Source organism: Phascolarctos cinereus, unplaced genomic scaffold (genome assembly GCF_003287225.1).
Source record: "Phascolarctos cinereus isolate Bilbo 61053 unplaced genomic scaffold, phaCin_HiC Scaffold_1;HRSCAF=81, whole genome shotgun sequence".
Lineage (NCBI taxonomy): Eukaryota > Metazoa > Chordata > Mammalia > Diprotodontia > Phascolarctidae > Phascolarctos > Phascolarctos cinereus.
The window spans coordinates 133,541,305-133,562,564 of NW_027555514.1; positions in this window are offsets into that span (position 1 = coordinate 133,541,305).

A 21,260-nucleotide genomic window follows, 5' to 3' on the forward strand; every position below is an offset into this window, starting at 1 on the left:
GAAACTTCAAGTAACAACCAAAATAATAAGTGGCAGAACCTATATTTGAACCCAGGTCACATAATTCCAATTTTAATGTTCTTTCTGCTATGTAATGCCACACAGAGGCATTTCTAAGGATGAGAAAAATTAAGTGACTTGATGAAGGTGACACATTAACAAAGCTAAGATATGAACCCAGATATTTGAATAAAAATCTGTGCACTTTCTCCTAGAATACACAGTTTCCCAAGAAATATCCACAGGCCACAGGGAAAATAGGTAAATTGTAATCCTATAATGGACAAAGTACTAAGAAAGTTACTGGTGTTACACTTTAGGAGAGCTTTTGAAGTACCACTAGGTGTCCTTGTAAGTAATTTTATAGTATTGTAATTTGAATAATTATGCTAATTAGACAATATCCAACCTTCATTTCCTCCTTCCCTCCAAAAACCTTTCTATACATATGCACTCGAGAATTTCACTATTAATCTCAAGCTCTCAGATAAATAGAAAGCTTCTCACAACAAAAAGTTTGGTAGTTCCTGATCAAGTGAGTAGACACACACACACACACACACACACACATGCACACACACAGGTACATAAAATGCAGCCCAGGGCATATACTCTTTTGTTCACTACCATAATGGCTTACTACTTCATATTAAGATTATGTTTATAATTTATCAAAACAAGAAGTCGATCTGGTTGATTTAATAACCAGTCATCCTAGCCTATTTTTTGAGTTAACCCTTTTTTTCACTGAATTAACTAGTCTCAATCACATCAGTATATCATTATCATCATCACCACCACCATCATTATCAGTAGCATATACAAGTATGTATGTATACACACACACACACAAAACAAATATTTCATGTGATTATTACAACCACCATGAGAAGTATGTGCTATTATTACCAAACCCATTTTATAAGTGAGGAAGCTCAGTCAGATAGGTTAAAAGTCTTGCCCATGGTCACAAAGTAAGCATATGAAACCAGATTTGAATTCTGATCTTCCTGACTCCACTGGGCCACCTACCTGGCTTTGCTAGTGCATTCAGTAGCTTCATGCAGACCCAGTATCTTTATAATTTATTTCCTCTAACTTCAGTTGGCCTCCATTTTTGCATCTATCTTATAATACTGTTTGCATCAGGAAGACCTGAGACCAAATTAGGCTTCAGATACTTATTAGTTGTGTGACTCTGGACAAGTTATTTCATAAATTTTCTTCAACTGTAAAATGGGGATAATAATAGGAACTATCTCCCAGGGTTGTTGAGAGGATCAAATGAGATAATATTTGTAAAGCACTTCACACTGGGCTTGGTATATAGAAGGCCCTTAATAAGTGCTTGTGTTTTTGCCTTTGTTATGGGGAGATAGCTTGGGTTCTTATGACAAGGTTTTTTAAAGATGTGTACAAATTGGGAAAGAGAAACTACATATAAAAAGGGATAAATATCCATCACCTATTGCCATAAAACTTCTGTAATTTTGACCTCTCTGACTTAAAGTGTGATAATTCATCAAAGGACTGGGCTGAAGTTTACTTTTATACTATCTATGAAAAATGGGATCTTCAAAGTAAATCAGCATTGTAAATACAATTATCAGAGGAATGCTTCTTAAGAAAATACATTTTTTTAGGAAGCCTCAAGTATCTTAGAAGCATCTACTTAGATACCAACGACTGGCAGACAAACATTCTTCTATTCATTAAAACAAACCCTGTCTCAGTCTAGTTTAATCACTGCATGGCTTGGAAGAGATAAAAATAAAGTTCTCTAATTCAGTAATTCCTACACTCATTAAGGTAAACCATTCTTCCCTTGATTAATCCAAGGGTTTTACTCTCTGTAAAAACATTCATGTTTACTAGTAGAACTATACAAGCAACACAGTAGATCTGGCATGACTGGGGAGATTAGGGGCACTGAAATGTAGCTCAGTTAGTCTGTTTATGAACTTTCTCAAAATAAAAATAAGGAACTGACTTTAATCTTTGTTGCTTCTTCCATGGGTAGAGATTTGAAAATTGACCAAAGGGAGTACTGAACTTAAAAAATCTAAGTATTTATAAGAGTAAACAGCTACCTTTCTATTTGCCATTATGTTAATTTCTTTAGAATCTCACTTTAAAGGATGTAGCCCAATAATTTTGGCTCAATGAAAAGTCAATAAAAAATGCTTTTATACAATCAATTTCACTGGTAGCTTCTAAATATATTTTCTCAAAACATTCAATACAGTTATTGTACATTCCCTGCAGAAAATATCTTACTGCTAACATTAGTATATATTATTGGGAACATGTATAACAGATTTTTTAAAGTGTTTTGAAGATTCTATGGTACCCAGCATGTAACTGGGTCAGTGTGTGCTGAGGGAATGCAAATTAATTTGAAAACTAGCTTAAGCAAGATACAATTGAGAAGGTTCAATGCCCCTTGTGCAAAGGCCCATTTGATGTATTCATACCCGACTTTAGTTCCAGGAAGAAAGTTTTTTTGGGTATGTAAATTTGTATGCTTTCTTCTGTCAGAAAATGAATGCTGTATAACCCAACACATTTCTCTTTTTGTCTCAGCTGCCAGAAAACTAAATTCAGTGTCTAGTTGTAATAATCCACTCATTTTATGCTTCCTTTAGATGAACTTTAGTCTGGTTTATGCTCAGCTGTCTTATTTGCCTTGTATTTTTAATTTGTCAGCCTCCTTAGGTTCACTTGGAAGTGGGTAGGGTATATGCTCAAAGCAAATATGTGAATTAGGAAGTTAACTCAACAAACAACTAAACAATATAAAACATGAATTCCAAAGTGAAATATAAATTGACCTTTGGGTCATCCACTGTATGGATTATCCTTGCCAGTATGGATTATTCTTGCCACTATTTTCCTATAGCAGGGTATTTAATTAGAAATAACATCTAATTAGGCCTACTTAATACTAACACAATTGGCTTACAGTAGATGATTCAAATACTTGACCAACCATTCTGTCAACCAAACAATTTTTCCAACCCATTCATCTATTGGCTTTTCACTAATTTGACTGGTTACCTTGGCATCCCAGAAATAGTACTTACACATGAATGAGTAACTGACCTGATGGTTTTCACCTTGGTTTGCACTAAATTGAAAACCTTTCTACACTATTCTCCAGCCACCTTATATTCTGAGGAAAAACAAAAGAAGAAAAGCAAATGTTTAGATTGACCTTAAGGGGTCAAACTCTGGCTTTAGCGTCTTTTATGGTTGGTGAGCCTTTCTTCTTTTGGCCAAACAACTCATGCATAATCATCAAGGTCAAGATGATAAATGATTATGTAAGATAATATAGGTGTTCCTTATTTCTAAGACAATGAAGCTTTTCTTACAAAAGTGAGATCATTTTCCCACTACACTTAGAGTAAAAGCTATGATTTTTTTTTCAGCAGCAATGCATGGCTATGGGAATTGGAATATAAAGAAAGCCATGTGCTATAGAAGCTACACTTTTGAATTGTGGTACTGGAGAAGACTTTTGAGAGTCCCTTGGACAGCAAAGAGATCAAATTAGTCAATACTTAAAGAAATTAATTCAGGCTATTCACTGGAAGGTTAAATTCTGAAGTTGAAGCTTAAATACTTTGGTCACATGATGAGAAGACAGGACTCACTGAAAAAGAGCCTGATGTTGGGAAAGTTTGAAGGCAAAAGGAAAAGTGGACAGCAGAGGATAAGATGGATAGATACTATTATGGAAACAATAAACATGAACTTAGACTTCAAGAGATAGTGGAGGGTAGAAGGGCCTGGCATGCTATGGTCCTTGGAATCATGAAAAGTCAGACATAACTGAACAATTCAACAACAACAACAACAACAACAACTAAGAATAAATTCATTCAACTATACTTAAGGAAAATTCATTCATTCATTGCTTCAGTCATTCAACAAACATTTATTCAATACTTGTCATGAGTAGGATATTATCTTAGGCTGTGTATAGAATATTCAATTCATCAAACATTCTTAAGGGCCTACTATGTGCAATTGTTATATTAGGTATTGCAAATACAAAGAAAAAGAAAAAGCAGACCCAGTCCTTAATGTATCTTGTATGTATATGTATGTGTGTATGTGTATATGTGTGTGTGTGTGTGTGTGTGTGTGAGTGTGTGTATCTTCCATTAGAATGTGTGATCTTTGAGAGCAAACACTTTGTTTTTGCCTTTCTTTGTATTCCCTGCACTTAAGAAACTGCTTGGAACATAGTAAGGATTTAACAAATGTTTATCAATTAATGTACAGATGGATAGTACAAAGATACTAGACCTCAAAAATGTTATAATCTATTTGGGCATATACATGACAAAAAGTTCTAATCTGATACCTTTCTGTGTTGCTGGAAAGTCACAGGATTTTTAAAAACTATTCCAGCACAGCTCAACCTCTGACAGATTCTACCAGCAGGAATACCTTTGAGTAAGATCTTGGTACTGTGTCTATTTTCTAGTAGTTGTCTGTTAGGCTCACCAATATAAAAGGCTCATTATCAAAAGTCTGATCATGGGATGGTGAATTTTTTGGGTCCTAGTGAACCATGAAACAAATATATAAAATGGTTCTTGGTCTTCTGTTACCTTCATATACTTTTGTAATGATGGTGGCAAAGTAATGGGAAAAAGGGAAGAAGGGTATAAGAATTACATAGTTTTTGGACAATTTACAAGTATCAATTTGACTCTGGGTACCCTTAATTTGCAATCTTTGTTCAACTACAAATTAACTACACTTTAAGAAAACCTAAAAATTCATATCGACATACTTAGTATAAAGGAACCCAGAAGACAAAGAATTTGCAGTCAAATCGGAGTAAAATCCCTAAATTCTCTACAAATAGGTCAATAAGGTAATTGATAGAATCAGGTGTATTGAGTGCTCAAAGGCAATAAGAAACATTAAAAAAAAAGCTACTCCATCATCTTGCCTTATAGTGTTCATGTAAGTTAAGCAAAAAGACCACTGTGAATATAATTACAGCTCATCCACCAATATCTGCTTTACATGTTGAAGAAATAAAAAAATTTCTCTGAAAAAACTTGACAAGATCATCTAAGCTAAGCTACTATAGAACTGGATATTTGAGGGTGTTAATGGTAAGGTAGAACATAGGAGAAGGACAAAAATAACCCCCAATGTGTGGAAAAACACTCTTTTGGAACAAGAAATGGAAGAGTGCAAAGACATGTATATTAATTAAAAGTCTCATGCCTGTTCTTCATAAATACTTTTTCCAAGAAGACAGTCAAAAAGGCACTGGATATGGTAAGCACCAAATTACAGCATATAATATGAAATTAATTATATTTTAACAAAGAGGAATGACACATTGCCAATGTGTGAGCAATTTCACAATTAGCTTTTTGTTCAAATATTTAATTGGTTACAGTAAAGGTTCAAAATAATACCAGAGAATAAAAAAATTGGGCAGTTAGGTAGCACAGAGAATAAAGTGTCTGGGCCTAGAGTTAGGAAGATGAGTCTTCCTGAATTCAAATCTGGCCTTAGATACTTACTAGCTGTGTGATCCTAGGCAAGCAATTTACCCTGTTTACCTCAGTTTTCTCATCTGTAAAATGAGCTATTGAGGGAAATGGCAAACTCCTCCAGCATCTTTGCCAAGAAAACCCCAAATGGGATCATGAAAAATTGGACACTACTGAAAAATGACTGAACAATAAAAATAAGAAAGGATAAGAGCAAGAGGTGACACTACATGTAATTACAGCATCTTTGGCCAGCCTCATGTGTTTAAATAAACTATAAACTTCCCAACCTTAGAAATGGACAAATGTAAAAACTTTTGGTAGTTTTTAGAGTTGTTTAAATGATGTGTGTCCTAAACAAGGAAACTGAAGGAATAAAGAAGACTCCTTATTCAGTAATCACTTGATTTCCTTGATACACCAAGAAATGTGGTGGTGGTGGTGGTTGTTCAGTTGTGTCCAACTCTTTGTGACCCTGTGGATTGTAGTCCATGGCATTTTCTTGGCAAAGATACTGGAGTGGTTTGCCATTTACTTCTACAAGTGCAATATCAGCTTAGAGCAAAGTTAATTTGCATAATATTATGAAGGATGAAGATGAAGAACATGATCGGTTGCCAGATTATGAAGAATATAAAGCCAATCTCAGAAAACATGAAAAAGAATATGAAAAGAAGATGAATTGGTAATGAGATTGCACCAAATCTCAGCTAAGGCAGATCACCCTGGGAATAGATGTAGGTGAGATTGGAAAGCTAACAAACAAGCACAAAATAGGACAGCTCTACCACTGTTTCTAATTATATTCATTTTCATTAGTGAACCATACTCATTAGTTGAATCAGTATGTGTAAATGCAAACATTTAAGCAATTTTCACATATTATGTGAGAAAGTGATGGTGATCATTGTGAAAATAATATTGAAGTGAATATGAATTTTATTTTAAAAATCTAAATTAAGATGACACAATTTAAAAAGTTACCTCATTTGATTCTCACAGCGTCTCTGTGAGGAAGACGCTATAATTATCCTCCTTTTATGGATTAGGAAACTGAGGCTGTGAAGGGCTAAGTAGCTCAATCAGGGTCATACAACTAGTAAGAATTTTAATTCAGGTCTTCCTGATGCCACATCCAGTGTTCTTTCTCATCGTACTAGCTGCCTAAATAGATCAGTCACTCCACTAGCATTTATTAGCCACTTAGTATGGACCAGTAACTTTGCTAAGCATTGGCGGTACATTGAAAGGCAAAAAAATAGTCCTTGTTTTCTAGGAGTTCACAGTATAATGGAGGAGACAACATGTAAACAACTATGTGCTAACAAGATACATACAGGACAGATTAGAGATTTATATCAAGGGGATCAGGAAAGGCTTCTTACAGAAGGTAGAACTTTGGGTGATACTTGAGAGAAGTCAGGGAAACTAAGAAGCAGAGATGAAGATGGAAGGTGGAGAGGGAAGAAGAGAAAGAGAGAGACAGAGAGAGATTCTGGGCATGGTAGACAGCCAATGAAAACACTCACAGTTGGGATATGGAGTGTTACTTATGCAAGGAGGTTAGTGGCAATGGATCAGAGAGTATGTGGGAGGGGGGAAGGGATGTAAGGTATAAGAAGACTGGAAAGTTATACCTGTCTTGCAGGATTATTGTGAGGCTTGAATCAGATAATATATGTAAAGTGCTTTACAATTTCTTAACTATTATGTAAATGTTAGTTATTTTTATGTTTTTTTTTAATGCTCTGTAACCTTGGAATGGCTCAGTGCTCAGCTTCCATTGACCTGATTTTTCTATCTGAGAGTTCAGCATTGTTCAAGCTGATTCTTTGATTCCAAAGCTCCATACAACCTTCGCATAATGGAATAATCAGATTCTATAATCTTGTTGGTTAGTTAGGATGGTTATATATAAATATGTGTGTGTGTGTGTGTGTGTGGGAAAATCAATTGTCTCCATGAATCATATCCTTCTAATGTTCAACTCTATGTTGGTGACTTGAAAGGGTAATGATAATTTGACAGGAGCCATATAGATTGGAGGGAGTAATTTCTACATGTAGCACCTGGGGACATAACCTGAACTCGTATATTGGTTCCCCTAAACAATGCTATCTGATGTTTGAGGTACTCTATGGGTCCACATCCACTCCAAACTACAGCTTATAAGCCCCCACTGATGTATTTACTTGTTTGAATCAGTCAAAGAACATAATTAATTCAAAGAAAGGGTATTTTAAAAAATTACATGGTAAGAAATATAACAATAAAACAATTAACCCATAAAGTTGTAGAACACGTTCCTACAAATACTTGTACTCTGGGAAAAGTGTTACACAAATGGAGGGAAAGGTTCATTCACAAAAGCCAAGGTACATATACAAAAAGACAAGTATGGCTAAAGATCATGCATGAAAGGACAACTCATACCTCTAGTACTGCAGGACTATTTTTATCTTTTTGGTAATGTCCTTGTACTACTCCCACGGGGTTTATTCCTTGCTAATGTCATGTAGCATACAGTCTATTTCAGGGAAATATTCTCTACCAGACAGGTAGTCTCTACTGGATATGTAGTTAATATATGGTCTTTGCCAGTTGTTACTTAATGGCTTTTTTGCAGCTGTTATTTGGTCTCTGCTAGGCAAAAGGTTGTAGAATCTGTTTCTTTTTCCAGCCTTTTGCTTCACATAGAATTTCTCATCTCAGATACTACCTCTTCCCTATAAGAGGAAGAGTAGACTCTGCCATCTCCCTTTTAGCTTAAAACTCAGAGTTTGAGACATACAGTTTGAAGACAGTCTTAACATACCTAGTTATTCAGGTAGGGAAAATAATCAAACAGAAGCCTCTTCTTCCATAAGAAGATTTAGTACTTTCTCAGAGCCATGACCAAAATAGGTGTTACTGCTCTCAAATGACATCTTCCCCAGGTGGCAAGTGTTTTGGAAAACAGTCCAAGCTATCTAATGCCCATAGAATTAAATCTCTTTTTTATCCTCTATTCTGGCCATTAAGAATAGTGTTTCTCTCATAGGCCTTACTCTAACCTTGGTTCAGAAACTCCATGTAACTGGATATATAACAACCTTTTGGGTATGCTGTTACCAAGTTATTTTGATGGAGGGGTAAGGAAAGCTTTGCCACAAAGTTCCTGTGGAATTATATAGGTCTGACACAATGCAATCTTTTCAAGATGTAGAAATACTTTGTATCCTGAATCAAGTCACCATAAAACTAAGTCCAGAGGACAAACTCATTGTATTCTCTGTATCTAGTGACCTTTCATGCAAATATGTATACAGAACTGAGTACCTGTTTTGACATTTTCCCAGAAAGAACGTAGGATGCTAGTTCACTGAGTGTTTTGCATACCATTGGTGTTCAATAATTATGAGCTGAATGATTTAAGTGAATAAATATTATTTCAAATATTGAAATGTCTTTTTGGGAGGAATACTTGTGAAAGATCTGGTTTCCTGCCTTTCAGAACTCTAACCTTAAATTATAGTCATATTTTTGCGTGGTGTTTCCGAGAATTCAATTTCTCAAATTTTCATTAAGCAGCTTTTACTACATGTTAGGTACTACCTAAGTCCCAGGGATACAAAGACAAAGAGAAATGGTTCTTGACTTCAAGTAACTTCTAATCTTTTTTAATGAACTTATTTTCTGACCTCTCGTCTTTTCATGTTGTAAAAGTTTGCAGTAAAATGGAGCAACTATAGTGGCAAAGAGAATTCATTTTTCCATTTTAAATTCAATGACATTTCTAAGTTTTACTTCCTATATGAGATTTTGGAACCACTTTTATCAATCCAATTCAATTTAATTCAATTCAATAAGTATTTAACTTTCTACTATGCTAGACATACTAGTTCTGGTAGCATGAAGACAAAAATGAAGTAGTTTCTAGCATCAATGAACTTATTTTAATTAAATATGCAATAAAATATTTGAATGATCTTATGAGGTACTTTATTTTTTAAAAAATTAAAAAAAGAAATGCAATTAATTATATATTAAACTTTCCAACAAATGTCTTTGTCTACAAGCATTGTTTTTGGTAAAAAATTTCAATTTCTCTTAATAATATATTTGAAGCAAATATAATCTTACTTTTAGCTAATATAGTTCAGTTACTGTTCATTTGCCACAAACTAATATTAGCCAGTATTTTAATATTGTATAATTTTCTCCATCAGTGATGAACATTAATTGTATCAAATTTAATACTTAACTGAAATCATACACAACTTGAATATTAAAATATTTTAAAATCTAAATTGGCATTCATTTTAGATCTTTAATTCTAAACTGTAGAATAAATAAATCTTCCTATGATTGCCATTAAATGCTCTTCTGTAGTCACAGATTCACAAAATTTGAGGACTGGAAGGGACCCCGGCAATAATCTAGTACATCCCATATACTAAATGAATTCTTAGTACAGCATTCCTTGGAAATCTAGCTTCTGCTTGAAGAGGTCCATGATAGGAGAATCCACCATCTCATGAGGTAGCCCATTCTACTTTGCAATGGCTTGAATCGTTAGGAAGTTTTTCCTGACATCAAGTCTAAATTTTCCTCTTTGCAACCTCTACTTATCCTTCCTCATTCTGCCTTCTCAAGCCAAGAAAAACAATTCATCCAAGTCTTCAAGCACTTGAAAACAGTTTTCATACTAGAAGGCCTTTACCATATTGGTGGCCATCCCTTAGACACTTAAGCTTAGCAATATCCCTTTTACATTGTGTTACCCAGAACTGAAGAGTGTCGACAGTGGGGCTATCACCACCCTATCTCTGGAAGCTATGTTGCTCTTAATGAAACCTAAAACCACATTCATTTTGGGGGGGCTTACATGTCATATTGCTCATACTGAGCATGCAATCCACTAAAACTCCCAGATAATTTTCAGAACCGCTGTCTATCTATGCTGCCTTCATCTTATATTGTGAAGTTGATTTTTTTTTTTGGTACTTAAACACAAGACTTTACATTTACCCCTACTGAATTCCATCTTATTGGAGTCAGCCTGCCAGACTCCTTTTGGAACCTCATTTTGTCATTCAGCATATTAGCTCTTCCTCCTAAGTTTGTGTCATATGTAAATTTGATGACTCCTCCTATGATTTTATGTGGATCAGTGATAAAAATATTAAAATGCAAATGGCCAGGCACAAATCCCTAAAGTACTCCACTGGACATTTCCTATTATGTTGACATTAAAGCATTGACAATTACTCTTTCATTCCAGCCATACATGTGCAATAATATCATATAATCGATATCCTTCAATCTTTACCATAATGGCAGTAGGAGATACTTTTTCAAAAAGGGTTAAGTGACTTGCCCAGGGTTACACAGCTAGTAAGTGTCTGAGGACGGATTTAAACTCATGAAGAGGAGCCTTTCCAACGCCAGGCATGGTGCTCTATCTGCTATGCCATCTATCTCTCTACTGAATCAACAGCATTCCTCTAATCTACTTGTGTAATCCTAACAAAAAATTAAATGATTTTAGTCAGGTATGGCCTATTCTTAAAGAAACCAAGCTGACTCTGTAATTATCATTTCTCTTTTCTAAATGTATGCCATCTCATTTTTGGATTTTCCCAGGAACTAAAGTCAAGCTTACTTGCTGATTGTTTTCAGACTCTGTTCACTTGCTGGTTTTGAAAAATCAGGACAATACGTGCCTTTTTCCAGTATTGTGGCTATTTCTCTCATTTTTTTCATGATCTTTCAACTATCACTGTGAGTGACTCAGGAATTTCATCTACCTGTGCTTTTAAGACTTGAGAATGTAGTTCATCTGGGCCAGGTGGCATGAATTCATCAAGGGCAGCTAAATTACTCTCTTACTAACTCCTTACCTATTTTGAGTATCAACCCCCTAATAGCCATTTATGTTTCATCATTTCCAGTGTAAATCATTCTTTTTTGCAGAGAAAACAGGAGCAAATTATGAGTTGAGCAACTCTGCCTTCTTATTGAGATAACTGTTGTAAAGCACTGAGCACAATGTTTGGCACACAATAAACACAATATAAGTGTTAGTTATTATTTCTGTTGTGAGTTACCACTATCCCATCTTCTCCAAGAAAAAGTCCTATCATTTCTTTGATCCTTCTTCTCCTCCCAATATAGTTTAAAAAACCCAACACTTTATTGTTCTTAGCTTCCCTCATCAACCTTAGCTTATCCTGAAATTAGTCATTCTTGTTTGGTTTAGAAAATCTTGTTCTTTGTCTCTTCTTAAACACACCTGCACACAACATACAATGACATTTTCTTTCCTTTATAAAAATTATACTTTATTTATTTTAATATTCACTTAAAAAAAGTGTTCCCAATTTTTTCCATCCCTCCAGCTCCTTCATGTCCCATTGAAAAGGCAAGTGATATGAGATCATGCAAAGCATATTTCCATATTAACCATGTTGCATTTGTTTTAAAAAGTAAGAAAAATAAAGTGAAAAACATAATTCAATCTGCACACAGAGTTTATCAGTTCTCTCTCTGGATGTAGATAACATTTTTCTTTGTCAGTCTTTCAGAATTGTCTTGGATCAGTGTACTGATTAAAGTAGCTAAGTCAATCATTGTTATAATATTGCTATTACTGTGTATGGTGTTCTGTTTCTGCTAATTTCATTTTGAATGAATTCATTTAAGTCACAGGTTTTTCTGAAATCATCTCCCTCATCATTTCTTTTTTTTTCCTTTTTATTTTTTGGCTGGGCAATGGGGTTAAGTGACTTGCCCAGGGTCACACAGCTAGTAAGTGTTATGTGTCTGAGGCCGGATTTGAACTCAGGTCCTCCTGAATCCAGGGCTGGTGCTCATCATTTCTTATAGCACAATAGAATTACAATCATAAATGACAACTTGTTCAACCATTACCCAAGTGATGGGAATCTCTTCAATTTCCAATTCTTTGGCACCACAAAAAGAGCTGCTACAAATATTTTTGTACATATCCATCCTTTTCCTTGATTTCTGTGAAATACAGATCTAATAGTGGTATTGCTAGGCCAAAGAGTGTGCACAATTTTGTAGTTCTTTGGGTATAATTCCAAATTGTTCTCCAAAATGGTTGGACCAGTTCACAACTCCACCAACAATGCATCTATTTTCCCATATCTCCCCCCACACAGAATTTGTAATTTTCCTTTTTTTTCTTCATAACATACTGATATTTTAAATTGTATAATGTAACTATAAAATAGAATTACAAATTAATTTCAAACCAACAGTAAAGAACTCTTTATCATGTTTATTGCTATGTAGAAATCATATCATTCATCTCAGTTTTTGACATGTTAAATAGGATGTTAGCCAAGGAGCCTAGATTGTACCATATATTGTCTTTTTCGTTTAAATTGTCATGTTAAAAATAGTTTTGTATCCTACAGCTAAAAGAATACTATCAAGCCAAGTCAACCTATATTTTTATAGCTTCAGTGAAATGATTCTAAGTGGAAATTTGATGGCAATCAGTATTATGGTTGCGCTTGTGGGTGGAATGAAGAGCTCAGTAGAATCTACTGCTAAACATAATTTTCCTTCTTGCCAGAACTTTAAATATGAAAAACACCCTCTATCATGAGATTATAGTGGGAAATCCAGTTCTGACTTTCAGAGTAATTCCAGATGTGACCACAGATTTTTTTTTTACTAAGATACAGTTTTAGGGAAGTTCAATGGAGTTTGGGAATGCTACCACCCTCCTTACAAAGGGCATTTAGGCAACCTAAAATTGGACACCTACAAGCAGGACAGCTTTGAAAGGTACATGTTGAATTACATACACACACAAGCAGGTGCACACATACACATTTAAAGTAAGCTCTATGTAATGGAGATTCACACTTTTTGTATAATTGTCTCCAGTTCTATCATGTATATGGAAATGCTCATTTTAGTTGGTATTTGTTAAGCTTAAGATAAATATAAAATGGAAAAAACCCCCAAAATATTGGTTGGGAAAGGCTAATTCACCACAAAACAGCTCATCAGAAGTCCCTCTGTGTCCCACAATCCTCCTAGGTAATATAGGAATACTTTCTGTGAAAGGAGGTTATGTAATGTTTTTAGCAGTTGCCTGGGAGCCTAGTCTTGTAGTCTTAAAACTGAAGTGACAGCTGATGGATGAATGATTTATATTCTTTTAATGTATGGGGATTCACATTACCTAGAGTAAAAGACAAAATGTTATTCTATAGTGTACAACATTTTGTTCTTTCAGAATAACATTTATACTATAGCTTTTGAGGGCAATTTCTATGGTTCAGGTTGAAAATAATTTTTTCTGTATAGTCATTTATAGCTTTCTATAAAATTTGGCTTCTATACTTACACCCAATATGCTTGGCCTTAGCTCAAAGAGACTGAAGATATGAATCTAGGTGTTTTTCATTTTCACAGGTGGAAAATAGGACATGCTATGCAGTTCTTTGTTATATATGTGTGTATATATGTATGATATATACTATGCGTATACATGAGTACATACCTATGGATTATTTGGATTCCCAGATAATTCATTCCAGTGAAAATCAAACACTAGAGACTACAAGTTAAGTTTTTGATCCTCAAAGGTCACTACCACTAATTAGCAGTTGATTTGCTATGTTGTGTTAAGATGTTTCACTTACACATGGAAGACTGGAGAGGTTATAATAACTGTCTTCAAATATTTGTGATTCCTGCTCGACTACATATGACAGAACCAGGATCAAGGGTTAGATGCTGCAAAAAGGCAAATTTAGACTTGATTTACAGAAAATCTTCCTAACAATGACTGCTCTCTGAAAGTGGAATGGGCTACCTCAGAAAACAGTCAACTCCCCTTATTACAGACCTTCAAGCTAAGTTAGATGTGTTGTAGATAGGATTCTTTTTCAGGTAGGGATTGGACTAAAAGGTCCCCAGGGTCCCTGTCAGCTCTGTGATGTTGAAATTTAATGGAGATCTTCTCAACTCTATCTCTCCCCTGATGCCATATTTGTAACATGACATTGACCCAATTTCTCAAAGGTTATGCTGGTGGAGGGCAAATTGCCAAACTAGGAAAATTGGAGTGCAGACTGGGAGATGTACTATATGTACTGATCACCAGTCAGTCAATAAGCATTCATTAAGTATTTACTGTGTACCAGGCATTGTGTTCAATGCCAGGGATATGAAAATGGCAAAAAAAAAAAATTGTCCCTATTCTCAAGGAATTCACGTTCAAATGAGGAAGCCAACATCTCAGCAACAATCTACACACATGAAATGTATATGCATATATGTGCATATGTATGCACACATACGCAAATGTGTGTTCATGATATGTGGGTATGTATACACACAGCTGCATATGTAGTAAGTAATCTCTTAGGGAATGCAGGGGGGTGGTGGTAGAAGGAGTTGGACAGGCTTCCTTCACAAGGTGTGATTTGATCCGAGTCTTGAAGGAAGCCATAAAACCTAAAGTGGACAGGCTAATAGGGGAAATGGGGGCAGTCAGGTGGTTCAATGAGTGCCAGTCTTGGAGTCAGAAAGACTCCTCTTCCTGAGTTCAAATTTGTCCTCAGATACTTCCTAGCTATGGGCAAGTCACTTAGCCCTGTTTGCCTCAGTTTATTCATCTGTAAAATGAGCTGGAGGAAGAAGTGGCAAACCATTCTAGCACCTTGCCCAAGAAAACCCCAAATAGTGTTATGAAGAGTCAGACACAATGACTCAATGACAAAAGTAGGGAGAACACTCCAGGTGTGGGATAATCCAGTGAAGGGACATGAAATTAGGAGATGGACCAACATAATCACATGGGAAAAGACACATCAACAGAATGTTGTCCACCATGCTATGGATTTTTTTGCCTACAGCAACCTGTGTCCTCATGGTAGAATAGAGAGTATGCTGGATTTGGAACTGGGGACCTGGATTCAAATGTTTGCTCCACCACTTCTAATCTATATAAACTTGATCCATTCTCTGGACCCCAGTTTCTTCATCTGGAAAATAAGAAGTCCTATGATACAGTAAAAAGGACAAAGAATTTGTAATCAATGGATCTGGGTTCAATATTCACATCTGTCACAAGTTGTATGACCTTGGTCAAATCAATGAACCTCTCTGTGCCTCAGTTTCCTCATCTGTAAAATAAGGAGTTTGGACTAGACAAACTCTAATGTACTTTGTAGCTTTAAATACATGATCCTATGATGACTTATGAGGGATTGGACCAGATGAGACATTAATCCACGAAATACTGAAGTAATTGACACCACAACCACGTATGGAAATCTAAGGCTGAACTCTTGGACAGACAAATCAGCGAAATAGCACTGAGAAGCAGAGTGTGTGCCCTTCACTGGTCACAGTAGAAAGCATCAGAGGGATCACCTGTGCTAACTCATTGGCCACCTATAGTGAACCAAGAAATCCCAGAACAAGAGAGAATAGCCTATAGTATTTAGGAATCCAGGCAAAGTAGACGAGGCACAGGAAATTTGGTCCAATGACCAAAAAAATCAAGTTCAAGTTACAAATAAGATATCAGGACTAAGTATAAGGCCAATAATAAGTCAGGAGCAAAACTTAAAGATATGGGAATCTGTGGAGCACCTGGTGACTTTGTTCCCATAAATACTTAAAGGGCCTTTATCCAGTGAGCATTAGAACTTGACCTAGCAAGAGAAAGGAGAAAAAAATAGCATATTAAGACTTGGGCAATCATAGACATTTTGATGGGAATAATTACTTTCTTAGGTCTCCAAAATCTGTTTCTTTTTAGAGGTTGGGCTGACAACTGATGCATAGTGTGTGTGTGTGTGTGTGTGTGTGTGTGTGTGAGACATCTGGAAAGTCATTTAGCTACTGTAAGAGATACACTGTCTTTTGTGAAATAGTGTATCTTGTTTTAAATGCAAATACATCCTTAGATACAGCAAAAACCCCAATGCAAAGGGCTTTGCTATTACACAAATTCAGTTATGCCAAGTCTCCAATTATGGCCCTTGGTACCAAAATGATGTCTATTGTCTCTCATATCCTATAGAGCAGAGGTTCTCAAAGTATATTCTGGATGCTGCTGGGAGGCACCAAGACCCTTTCAGAGTGTCTGGGAGTCAAAACTATTTTCACAATTATACAAAAAGGTTTCATATTCTTTTTTTTCTTTTTGGTGAGGCAGTCAGGGGTTAAGTGACTTTGCCCAGGGTCACAGAACTAGTAAGTGTCAAATGTCTGATGCCAGACTTGAACTCAGGTCCTCCTGACTCCAAGGCCAGACCTCTATCCACTGAGCCACCTAGCTGCCCCTCATTTTCTAATATGATAATTATCAATAAATATAGCCAACATGTTAAAAAGCTCTTTAGGGTCCTCAATAAGGAGTCATGAGATAAAAAATTTCAGAACTACTATCATCAAACAAGGGATATGCTCTCCTACGGTGGAAGCTTATGAACCATATTTGCATAAGTTGCTATGCACAAGTCTCCATCTTATCAACAATGTATCATCTGTTTTCAATGGATTGTGGGCTCTGTGGTTTGCTGCACTCTCTCTTTTTATTTTATATTACATGCACCGATAAAATGCAAAGCTGCTAAAAAGAAACTAATGTGAAATTTTCTTTGGTCAATTATATGGTGTAGATTGGACTCCTCATTACCATCACAAAAAATTTTCTAAGCAAAGAATAGGAGCTACATGTGAAACTCAGACCAGACATTTTATTTCACTTTTCACATATTCAAAGAAATTAGGAAACTTACATTCATATAAGCAGAAGGAGGATTATGGTAAAGTCGAAATATTGTTGGCTGTGGAGGGAGAGGATCTGGGTTCAGTTCTCACCTCTGATGCTTACTACCCATATGACCTTGGGCAATTTACTTAAACTCTCTGGACCTCATTTTCCCCATCTGTAAAATTAGAGGAGAGGGGCTAGAATAGCTCTCCTCTAAAGTCTCTTCCAGCTCTGTGGTAATGATCCTATTACATGGTCTATAAGTCTACAGCTTGTTTTAGGTTATCCTGGCCTACTGTCATCAATGTACTTTCAGATGAAGGAACCAAAAAACAACAATTAAAATTCTCATGTAGAGAGAGATAACACTGAGGATTATTCATAATCAGAGATATGCTTTTTCTTTATTTTCTGGTAATAGTGATGAATTCATACTGAAGTATTTGCATTTCTCTTGCCTAAGCCACCTGGCAACCAATAGTTTGTATTTTAAGAATGGCTGTTTGGAGTTAGGAAGCATGACTGTAGTTTTTCCTATGGGAGACTCCTAAGCCAATAACCTCGGCATCATTAACACTAATTAACTACTCTACCTATCCTGATTATATTAAGCAACTAGAAAATATGAAAAGAAATTATTTTCAAACTCCTTTTATAATGAGCTAAAATTATTTTCAAATTTCCAAGGTGTGTTTTTTTTTTTTGTAAATAATCCAAGTGGAGCTTTTGTAATGATGGAAAAAATAAGGGAAACATTGTGAAGATGAATAATCAGTGCTAGAGTCTCAGCTTTAAAAAAATGTTAGTAATTAGTGGTTCACAGGTACAAAATCTCTGAACTCTTGAGATTTAAAATGTGGGCATTGGAAAATTGGAAATCTTAGCCTCAGAAATTCATGTGATGTTGTTCTTGGCCCTTCAGCATTTTCCTCAGCTTTGATACTGTAAGCATTAGACAACTGCCTAGATGTTTAGGTAGCAATCATTGCTAGTCTTATAAAATTTAAAGTACCATCAGAATTCCGGCTCTCAGAGACATGGATTCTTTAAAAATTTAGAGTGGGCAGAGCCACTACACTACAGCACCTGCTAAAAGGAGCTTAGACAGAGATTTGATCCTGACTCAGGACAACAGCTCTTGGCAGTGATCAACAGCTCTCATCTGACCGTATGATCCTGTCACAGGCTACCTTCAGTTCCCAATTTATCTTTTCTCCCATCTCCTCAGTTTTGCTTAGTCATCTCTTCTTGGCACCATGCCATAGCTGCTTCCACTCAGACTTTCTTATTTGAATATTGTCTGCCTCTAAGATCTGATCATTTGCTTCCCTTTATCTTTCCTACATTCAGCCAGAGCTGGGGGTCCTAATGATTCTGCTAGGCAAAATTCCAACAGCATGGACGAGTTAGTGACTGATTTTTATGATAGTTATTCTTTTTTACAAACAAGTAATGAGCACTAAGGGGAAGGAAAGGAGAAAGGAATGGCCATTTATTAAATGCTTACTATATGCCAGGGGCACAAGCACTTTACAAGTATGATCTTATTTGATCCTGACATCAATCCCGGGGGCTAGGTGCTATTGTGATCCTCATTTTAGAGTCCAGGAAACTGAGACACATAAAGGTTAAGTGACTTGCCCAAGGTCATACAGGTGAGGCCAGGTTTGAAGTGAGGTCCTCCTTCTTTTACCATGCTTAGCACTATATGCACTGTCACAAAACAGGAAAATAATTGTTTTGGTTCTGTAGGAAATACAAAGAAGAACAGGACACATTCCTAAGATGAACAAGGATGCCTGTCTTCAAGGAGTTTACAGTCTAGTGAGGGAGATTTTAGTTATGCCATCATGATATAATAGATGAAGTAGAATCTTCTAGGGAAAATAATACACGCTATTAGCTATAATACAAGATAGAGCATGAGAAATATGTAGGAGAAAAACAAACTGTTATGAGAGTTTGGAGGAAGCACTTCTCACTGGTAGGAACATGGAAGGCTTCATGGAAAAGTGTCATTCAAGCTAAGACTTGAAGTACATATAGGATTTCAGTAATCCAAGATGGGGGTGGTGAATGCAGCTATGGTTAAAGATTCCAGGTAGAGGGAATAACATAAGTGAAGCCTTGTTGTTGTTCAGTTATGTCTGATTCTTCATGACCCTGTGGACCAACTGGCCATGGAGTTTTCTTGGCAAAGATTCTGGAGTAGCTTCTCATTTCCTTCTCCAGCTTTAGGCAGGGATTAAGTGATTTGTCCAAGGTCACACAGCTGGTAAGTGTCTGAGGTCACATTTGAATGTTGGTTTTTCTGACTCCAGGCCCAGGTTTAATCAAACTCACTGAGATGCCCACAGGCTAAGATTTAGTATTTACCCTACCTTGGTGAACATTTCATCAAGTACTAAGAGAAACAATGTAGCAAAGTTGATTTGAAGTCAAGAAGATGTGAATTCAAATTTCCTGTTCCAAGAGGACCAATGACATCACAGGGTGATGTCCTGATTTGTGGGTAAATTGGATTTAAGTGAGACAAAGTCGTTAGCCTCACTGTCTCCCAGAGACATTGAAGTCCAGTGGCAAGACAAAAGTCAGAACAACTGGTGACGGCCTGGGATACAGTAGATGACATTGGTGTCTTCTCTGCCTGACCAAGCTCTAAGCACTCCACAGTGCTTGCTTCAGCCACCTTCATGGCCACTGCACAAATTGTTCTCATCTGCCCATTCCACTGGGGGAAGTTATCGCATGCATGGGGTAGATACCACCCTAACTCATTGACGTGTTTATGGCCCATCAGTTACTCTCAACCTAATTTAGCTCATCTGCAGAGATGGTTTACCAGGATGTGGCTGCTGTGCATGCTACAGCTTCTTGGAGTCACAGGTGAAAGTTGAGTGCCAGACAGACATCGAAGGTGGATGAACAGCCCCTAAAAGGGCTCGGCAAATCCTCACACCAGAGGTGCCAGTTCTCCTTAAACATCCATGCACATCTATTGGCTGTATGACCATAAGCAAGTCATGTAACTTTTTGAGCTTAAATTTCCTCATCTATAAACTGGCAAGAATATTATCTGTAGTACCTATTTCAGAGAGTTATTTGTGAAACTCTGATGATAACATATGGAAAGTGCTTTGCAAACTCGAAAGTGCTAGAAAATTTGAGTTAATATTATTACTATTTAGAATGTTACTGTTCCCACTTATTTTTAAATGAATTCCTTAACTCCATTTTCCACTGTTAATTTTCCCCTTATGGAACAAAAATCCAGGCTTGTGTCTGCATTCTCTGTCCCCAGTCAGCAGGCTGCCTTTCTTTGCTATAATTGGTACCTTCTTACTATTGAATTTTTACCTACTCTGACTTTAGAAACAGATTCCTACTTAGCAAGTGTATTTCCTTCTTTTAAATTTTGGAGACAATCACAGTTTGTCCCCACATGCTCCAAATAACAAAGCAACAAAGTGGCCTGGTCAATTCAGTTGTTTTAGTCATTATAAGGATGGGATTGGATGAACCATATGGTCCATCTGCCAAATTATATGGAATTGGGCATGGACATGACAGAAATAAGGGAAAATTAAACATAAATGGCCAAATTTAGTGCTTGGTATAGGCAAGGCCACTGCTGACTCATTAGCCTTCTGTGATTATTGCAGTTAACCATATGACTAACTCTGAAAGGCAGACAAATTGGAAGGATCAGTTTCCTCATTTATAAAATGAAAAAAGTTTAGATAAGATGATCTCTAGGGTCCCTTTCTAAGCTAACGTTCTATGATCCTTCGTATCCTTTGAATTTGGGAGGAATAAAAAGGTAATCTGTATGATTTGAGCCCATCTTTTTAAATGATTGGTTGCTTATTCATATAGAGTGAAGCACCCCTAATATGAAGTTTGAATAATGATGAACAAGGTATAAAGAATCCTCAAGACTGTTTGGCAACTTGGACAGGACAGAGAAATGAAAAGCA